We start from the raw sequence: 9,052 nt of genomic DNA on the forward strand, positions 1-9,052 counted from the left end.
TTTTATGTGCCATCCACAGGGGTAAGGGAGAGACAAAAAACTAACTTGGATCTTGTTTGGAAGAATCAGTCCATTATTAGACACTCCAGCGTCTTTCCCTGAAACCCTTGAGGCCCAGGACTGACTACTCAAAGTATCCTTCCATAATGTGTAATCTACAACTGGTCAAAAGTTAAAATCTATGGAAACCGCAGGAAGACAAAAGGGAGAAGTCCCAGTCACCATGGAATGCAGTCCAGCTGCATGATGCTACCAGCTGCACACAAGACCCCAAGAAGTAGGAAAAGAGGGACCTCTATAGGCAAGGGAAATTGTTGTTGTTTTAATTTTTTTAATGTTTATTTATTTTTGAGAGAGAGAGAGAGAGAGAGAGACGGTGCAAACAGGGGAAGGGCAGAGAGAGAGGGAGACAAAGAATCGGAAGCAGGCACCAGGCTCTGAGCTGCCAGCGGGGAGCCAGATGCGGGGCTAGAACTCACTGAACCGTGACACCATGACCTGAGCCGAAGTCTCACGCTTAACCAACTGAGCCACCCAGGTGCCCCTGGCTAAGGGAAGTTGTAAGCGAAATATAGTCACAGCCATTAACAAACCCCAGAGAATCTTGCCTTTGCTTTATAAGGACCTTATCTCTGACAATCAGGGACTTGCCTTTGGAATGCACCATATTTTTTACTGTTTACTTAATTTGGCTACCTCACTCTCACATTTGCAACTCCCATCTCGACCTCTGATGCTAGTTACTCATCACTTTCTGGCTAATTAGTCATTGTTCTTAAACTCAGACACTGGGTTCACCTCTCCAGCATTTGCTGGTTTCAAGCCCTCAGTTCTCCTCCACTGCTCTTTCCCCTTCTTAGATTTCATCTGGAGCTTGATGCTCAAGGCAAGTAATTTAAGCATTTTCTTCCCTTCAACTCCTGTTTAGTTTCTGTCAAAAAAACCCAAACCCTTTTTTTTCAGGCCTGAGGAATGAGAACTTTTACTGAGAAGAGGGAAATGACTAAAGCCCAGCATAGGTCAAAGAATATAAAGAATATAAAGAATTCTTATAAAGAATATAAGACTATAAAGAATATAAGAGGGCAGGCTCAGTTGGTTAAGCATCTGACTCTTGATTTTGGCTCAGGTCACGATCTCATGGTTTGTGGGATCAAACCGCCTGTCTGGCTCTGCTGGGGCTCTGCACTGACAATATGTAGCCTGCTTAAGATTCTCTCTCCCTCTGTCTCTGCCCCTCCCCTGCTTGTGTGCTCTCTCTCTCTCAAAATAACTAAATAGATGAATGAATAAATAAATAACAGGAAGTAAGAGATATTAAACTTTAATTTATTTATACTCTTCTTTAAAATAGATTTAAAGACCTTTTCAGATACAAAAATATATAACAAGGTTAGGAAAACAGGCAAAGAAAAGACAGGTTAGAACACTTAGATCAAGTTAGCAAAGGGCATGATGATATACGAAATGTGTATCCGAAAGCTGGGTAACCTGCCAGAGGTGACGCATGAATCTGATCTTCAGTTTATCCTATGCAATTCTTATTCTACTTTTTCCACTTTAATTTACATCATAAAATTTGCTATTTTATGATATTATCACCGCAACAAAATTGAGAGACCCATTGTATTCCATTTTATGGTATTACTGGCACAAATCTCATTTTTCTTCTTCTTTTTTTTTTTGGCTTTTTCTCCATTATCTGTAGGATAATATAAAAGACACTGACTGGAGTAGGCTTAGGCCATTGATTAGTAAGACCATATCCAACTCAAGCCTGACTCAAGGAAACTTTCACCAAGACTTATGTAAGCCCCAATACTAGAGTCTTCTTATACAGTCCCTTTCCTACTCTTTGCCTTTCTGTTACCATGGAAACCCATGCAATTAAATGGAGGAGACGACTGGGAAACTATCTTGTTCTGGCACCTTAGCTGGTTCTTTGTGAGTCCAAGATCTATAGTTCCACCAATTATATTCAGCTTTATGTGTTGAACATCTCAAATTATGTATAATTTATATATCCATAGGAATGTTTACCTATGAAAAGTATAAGAATGGAAAAATAGTCAAGACTGCAGAAAGAACAATATAAAAATCTGGGCAGCCTTGAGGAGATATTGCCAGGTACCTGCAGACATTGACACTGGGGACATTAGGTAGTGGACATTGAGGCTCCAAATGATCATTGAGATACCTCAAGGTTTTGATGTGAGCTAACACTTACCTGACATTCTCCTGTGGTTAAACATGTTGGGGATCCCCACCTTCCTGCTCTCACAGATATGTCTGCAGTGGACATCTTTACTCATAAAAGATTTTCTACATTAAGATAATTTCTTGACGGAGATTCTTGGTGGGATGAGGAGCTTTAATACTGAATTCGGATTTCCTATTTTTATTCTTCTCTTCACCATTCACCAGCTGTAGCTAGTAGCTATAGATAAGTCACTTTACTTCTCTCTCTGTCTTATACGTAGCAAATGCTCAGTAAACACTATTATAATTTCCTACTTGCGGAGGTTAAACTATGAGCTTCCAGTTGTCTGTGAACCCCTAAATGCAAATGTTAACCCTTGGTGATATGTGCCAGGCCCCAGGACAGTTCCAGGTCTGCTGTTCGTACTCAGGTAAGCTCCATGAGGGCAGGGATGGACTGTGTCGTTGACAGCTATGGATCTAGAGCCTGTAACGGTACTTGCCACCTGGTTAGCATGCATTGCATTTTTGTTGAATTATAACTCTTTATAGAACTAAAAGTAAGTCATTTGAAACTCATTAGGCCCTGAGCAGGAAACGGTCCGTCACATTTGCTATTGTTCGCTGCCTGGAGTGCTTGGAGTATGAGACTGGGCACAGGTAGGAATTAAGTGTAAATTGTGGCAGAGGCAGGGAGGAAGAGAGGGTGTTTTGTACAACCATGGGGCACAAGCTGGAGTCTCCAGGAGGAAGCAAACCATGCCCAGGACAGACAGCTACAGGCTTGCTTTGGGAAGTGGAGTGGAAGCCCAGGAACCCCCAAAATCCCAGGGACAGGGGTAGGTGTAGAGAGGAGAGGGCTAAGGATAAAGGTAGGTAGAGGTACCAGCAAAGCAAACTTTGTTTCTTTCCTCTAAGACAGCCACAGAAAGGAATAAAGTTTTTCCAGTACAGCAGTTGCTGCCATGGTCAAGCTGTGCAAAGGATTAATTAGGTAGTTTTGTTAAAATGTAGCACTGCGGCACAGCAGAAAGAATGGAGGGAGGAGGGGTGTTGGTTACACCAAATAGACCTGGTGAGCAACTCTGCCTCCGCCGGTCACCAGTACACGACTTGAAGGTGAGCCTCAGTTTCCCGATCCACAAAACGGGGCCAACACAGCCTCACTTACAGAGTAGTGGCAAGGGTTAAAATTTCCACTGACACAGGAAGCTTGAAGCTTTGCTGTTTCATGCCTAGCACCTAGTGGGTCCTAAATAAATGGTAACTCTTAGTATTAAAATTAACCACAGTAATCAGGCTTCACAATAAAAACTGACATAGGGCTTATCAAACGAATTCTCTCCACCATATGAAAGAAACATGAGAACAAGCCCAAATTAGCTTCCTATTTTCCAGCGGCAAGCAGAGGAGACTGCTGAAGGTCATAGCAGCCATCTCATAGAGAAAGAAAATGACATGGAACGCTGGATCCCTGCACATCGGCAGTGAATGCCCACCCAATTAAGCAGATTAAACATTCACTCCTTGTGATGAGAAAGTCCCGTGCAGCTGAGCTAGGCCGCCTTCTCTGCTTCCTAGTCCAGAGCTTCTATCTGTTAAATCACCCTTCCTTTCCCTTCCACATTCAAGAAATAATTGGCACTTGTTTAATGCCAAATTTACATTTGTTTTGCATGGGCACAAAATTTGCTTGCAAACAGCTATGTGTGTGAGCAAATGGGCATTTGTGCTGGTAAATAAAATAGACATGCAGTTTTCCAGTTTGCAGATGTATTATTCAACAAAACAAGCAGCGAGAGCCGTTAATTTTCAGTTACTCCTAAGTATTTAGGTCCAGATCCTCACAGAAAAGCCCCCTCCCCACCTCTTGTCATCTGTGCCTGTTCCTGAGATTTGCACATTTGTCCTAGATGCATATGTGATCAGAATTGACCAGATTTTCAGAACTTTTGAATTAAATCTCCAAAATGAAGAAATTTGCAGATTTAATAACTATTTGCCAAGCACCTACTATGTGTTGGTTTATGGGGATTCAGAGATGACTTCACGGTGCCTGCCTTCAGGGAATCTTGCGAGTTGTGGAGCTTGGTTTGTGAACGGAATACGACCATGAGATAAAAGAATTACCCTAAGAGAGCTCTACGTGACCAGTTAGGGGGCAAGAAATCCCAGTAATTATTTCTGCCTGCACAGTTGGAAGAGATGGTGTTTGATTTTGGCAATGAAAGCGAAGAAAGAAATAAATGGGTTTTCTAGGCCAAGGAAAAAACACAGGGAGTTGTGAGGATCAGGATTCTTTGAGGGCTTTTAGTGGGGGATCTCTGACTGGAAGGGGGTAGTGGGAGGATGCATTTTAAAAAGGACTTAGGGGCGCCTGGGTGGCTCAGTCGGTCGGGCGTCCGACTTCGGCTCAGGTCACGATCTCACGGTTCGTGGGTTCGAGCCCTGCATCGGAGGCTGTGCTGACAGCTCAGAGCCTGGAGCCTGCTTCGGATTCTGTGTCTCCCTCTCTCTCTATCCCTCCCCCACTCGCCCTCTGCTTCTCTCTCTCAACATTAAATAAACATTAAAAAAAAGATAAATAAATAATAAGGACTTAAATACCATGTCAAAAGTCTGAACTTTATCAATGCTTCTCTAACATTAATATGCATAGGGGGATCTTCTTTAAATATTCATTTTGATTCGATAGATTTGGGGTGGAGCTAGAGATGCTGCATTTCTAAGAAGCCCCTAAGATACAGTGTGTTGGTAAATATTTACCAATTGACTCTGGAACCAGAGGTCAGAAGGGCATTTGTCAATTCCCATGGTATAGATACTACCACCATGGCCTATTTCAACCTATTAACATGATGTCAATGAATGTGGAGTTAGAAAGAGACATGTACAATTGGCTCTTTCAAGCCTATACATGCTGGCCCCAGGACACCATATGACCCATTGGGTGGTGCCCCATGCTTCTGGCCCAACGACCCCACTTTGTACAGAAAGCCTTCAATACAGTTGTTCTCAGCCTTGGCCGCACATGAGAATTACCTGCAGGAGATTATGAAAGTTAAGAAGGAGAAATGAAGAAAACAAGTTCCTTCCAAACCCAGTTCACATATTCAGCAAGTCTTTTAAGACCCAATGCCAAAGTGGTCAGAATTGCTTTATATTTTCCCTTCTTCCTGTCTGCTCCTTTCTGTGTTTCTACTCTCACTCCAAGTGCCTGGAGTTCTTATCCAGCTCCTCATTTTGCTGACAAATACTGGTTTTCCTTCTTCTAACAGCCTATAAATTCTACTTTTCTTAAGCCTTTCTCGTTCCCAGTCCTCTTAAGGAAAAAAGAAAACCCTTATTTCTTCACTTCAGATTCTGGCTACACATTGGTCAGGTATGTAATAATCAACTCTGTTTTAGCAAGTGCCATTTTGGGGTTTTGTAAGGCCAGTGGATCAGGACATGTCTGTCATTGATACAATATTTTATTATACTCACAGATCCCAAGAGAGAGAGAGTATATACATCATGCCATGGGAGGCAACCTAAGAAACCAGTGGAGTAAGGCATAAGACAGAGAGGTGGGAATTGTGGGCAAGAGCCTTTACTGGGGGAAGGAAAAGACATGGCAGGGTAAGCAGATTTATGATTGGCTAGCTCAAATAATTTCAGTGTGCTCTGAAACATACGGGGTATTCCTGGTTATCTGGTACCTACCCCTGGGTGATTGGGGCCAGTGGATTGTGGCTCAAAATCTGAGAGGCCAATAAGGAAGGTGGTTGTGGATGTGGACTCTGAATTGGTTGGTTTTTATCTTAAAAGCATGCCCCCTGGAAGAGGACTTCTCTGGAAGAAGAGTAGGACGTGGGGAGCTGACCAGGAAGGCAGGAGGTCAAAGCAAGATGACTCAGCCATATGATCAGATTGTCTAGAATAAGGTGTGTCCAGTATAGGCCTGTTGGACAGATGTTAAAGGATCATATTACAGAATCTAGAAACATGGCTAATACAAACCCGTAATGAGCTATAAATTACTCAGAGTCCCTTCACCTTTCCTTGGAATACTTGAATTTTAAGAGGAGATACTTGTCAAGCCACATGACTCTAGTTGGTAGAGGCTTTAGTATGTCATTATCAGCATGTGTCCTATTATTCAACTCAAGGAAACTCTGAGTACCTGCTACCTGCCGAGCAGAGCGGTGAGAGCTGGAGATGGGGAAGGTGTGCCAGGAAGAGGGATTCATATAGGAGGAATGGATACAAAACAGCTTTGGGCACTCTGTGTCCTACCGCCTGATGGGAGAGACCAATATGCAAAGAGCTATCTGGAAAGCCAGGCAGAAGAAATTGAGGCTTAGAGAATCTAGAGGAGGAAGATGTAATAGGTAATCCAGGAAGGATGGTGACTGTCTCAGCTCATCTTTGACAGGAGCTGCAGTAAAAGACAATTAAAAATGGAAATCACCCAAAAGCCCCAGAAATGCAGATTTTCTGTGGTGTTGATTGAAAGGAGGATAATTTCCTCAGCATACCAGCACTCCGAATAACACACAGGGTGTTTTTGTTCTGAAAATTAAAGAGTTTAACTTGTAATTTTGTCTAGAATGAAGGCTACTTCCTCAGCTAGAGTGTCAGCTGCTGGAATGCTAGAGGGCAGGTTGGATCAATTAGAATGTGTTGGCAGAAAGTAATAGAAAAACTGTTTCATAGTAGTTTAAATCATAAACATATTTATTGGTTACACAGCAAGAAGTCCAAAAAGAGGTGGTCCCAAGGTTGTTTTGGTATTTGTGGCAGGTGGAAAAAAAATGGCCACCGTTCTTTGTAGCAACTCCTATCAAGAGGATGAGCCTATTTCCACCTCCTGAGTCTGGACTGTCTTGCCTTTTTCTTGAGCTAGTAGAATGCAGCAGAAGTAATGTTGGACAAGTTTTGAGAGTAGGCTTCAAGAGACTTTGCACACTTCTTCTATTTTTTACTCTTGAATTCTGGCAAACCACCACATAAATAAGCCTGGACTAACTTCCTGGAGGATGAAAGACCATGTAGAATAAAAATGGGCTACCCCAGCTATGCACACTCCCCATGCCTGTACCCCAATCAACTCTCAATGGATCTGGTTGCTGACCACAGATTCATGAGTAAGAATTGCTGAGTCCAGAAGACCCATCCAGCTGAGCCCACCCCAAGATGCTACCTGTAGAATCCTGAGCTAAATAAATGGTCTTTGTTTTAAGCAACTAAGTTTTTGTGTGGTTTGTTACTCTGCAAGAGCTAACGGATACAGCGCCTTTGTGATGTCATCAGGAAGTAGGATCTTTCTGCCTTTCTCTCTTGCCATCAACAGTGTGTTGTTAGCAGTAGCTTCCATTATGGTTAATGGACGGCCACTGCAGCTCCAGGCACCATATCCTTATACTATAGCACAAGTATGAAAGAAGGGAAAGAGGGGGAGGAAAGGGGCCTCTCTTAATGCTCCAAACTTTTGACTGAGAGAATAAACTCTATCAGAAAGTCTTTAGCTGACTAGCCAATCACATGGCCTCCCTAGATAATCCCTGGTAAAAGAAAATGAGATAGTATATATAAAGTCATTACATATTTATAAAATGTTTGCATTATTATTATTTTTTTGTTTTTGCCTCTCTTCACCTCTTACTCCTTGATTCCCCACTTTCTAGATAGGCTCAAGTTACAGGATGAAGTGAGTTTTGAAGGAGGAAAGAGATGTTACTTAGTAAATCAGCTATCAGTGAGAGGAAGACCTTCTGATGTTAAAAGGAGAGAAAAATGATCTGGGAGGATGTGTACGACCTAGGCAAATTAACCACAAAAGTTAAGAACAGGTTATATTTAATGAAAGTCAAGTGAAAAGAGCAGTCGCCAGGAAACTGAGAGAAATTGGAACTTACTTTTATATGTTTGACATTGGCATATGACTGGTTTAGCATACAATTGGCATTTAATTTCAAAGTAAGAACATATATGCTGTTAGTAGGATTTTTACACATGCTAGATGGAGTTGACCCGGGCCTTAGAGTCAAGCTTTTGACACTGTAGAAGGCAACCCAGGTATCTGATTTGTATAGATATCTAGGGAAAAGTTTGAGTGTGCATACATTTTTAGGGACAGAAAGTTTGGGAGAAAGACATTTTGTATTATAAGTAACACAGCAGGAAATATCCTACTCGTAACACCATTAATTTGATCGGTGCCTTTAAAGTTATCATTCTGATGATAGAAAATCTATACAGTCACAGCATAGTTACTTATTTTATGATAGTAGCATCCCTGAGAACCAGATAATCTGAATAAGGCAAAAATGTTGTGTTATTAAAAGAACAATTTATAATTGAGATTCCAATAAGCTGGCAACTAGGATATAGTTATTTTCTGTAAGAAGCTGTCAAAACAAGGAGTTTCCATCACCTGTGGAACAAAATCAAATGCTTGGAGGCAAAGAAAACTTCCAAGAATATACATTATATCCTGTTTGGATTGAAATGAATATTTCCCCCATTGAATGCTTATAGACAAGTGTGAAGTGTGGGCACAAGTAGATTGCATTTGTAACATGAAATTAAAAGCAATATGGGATTGGAAAAACAAAACAAAACAAGGAGTTTAACTCTTGAGAAGGCTTAGAGGGGTCATGATGATAGGTCTTCAATACTTGAATTTCGTGTAAATAAGGATTAGACCCATTCTGTGGCCAATGCCTGGTACTTTTCTTGAAGGAAGGATGGAGAAAGGGAAAGATAGAGGGAGAGAGGAAAGAAGAAAATAAAAATACGAATAAATATAGAAAGTGTGGGTCTTGAAATCAAAACAAAAATCTCAAGAACATAGACCCAGGCTCCACAT

This window comes from Panthera tigris, chromosome B4 (assembly GCF_018350195.1).
Source record: "Panthera tigris isolate Pti1 chromosome B4, P.tigris_Pti1_mat1.1, whole genome shotgun sequence".
Taxonomy (NCBI): Eukaryota; Metazoa; Chordata; class Mammalia; order Carnivora; family Felidae; genus Panthera; species Panthera tigris.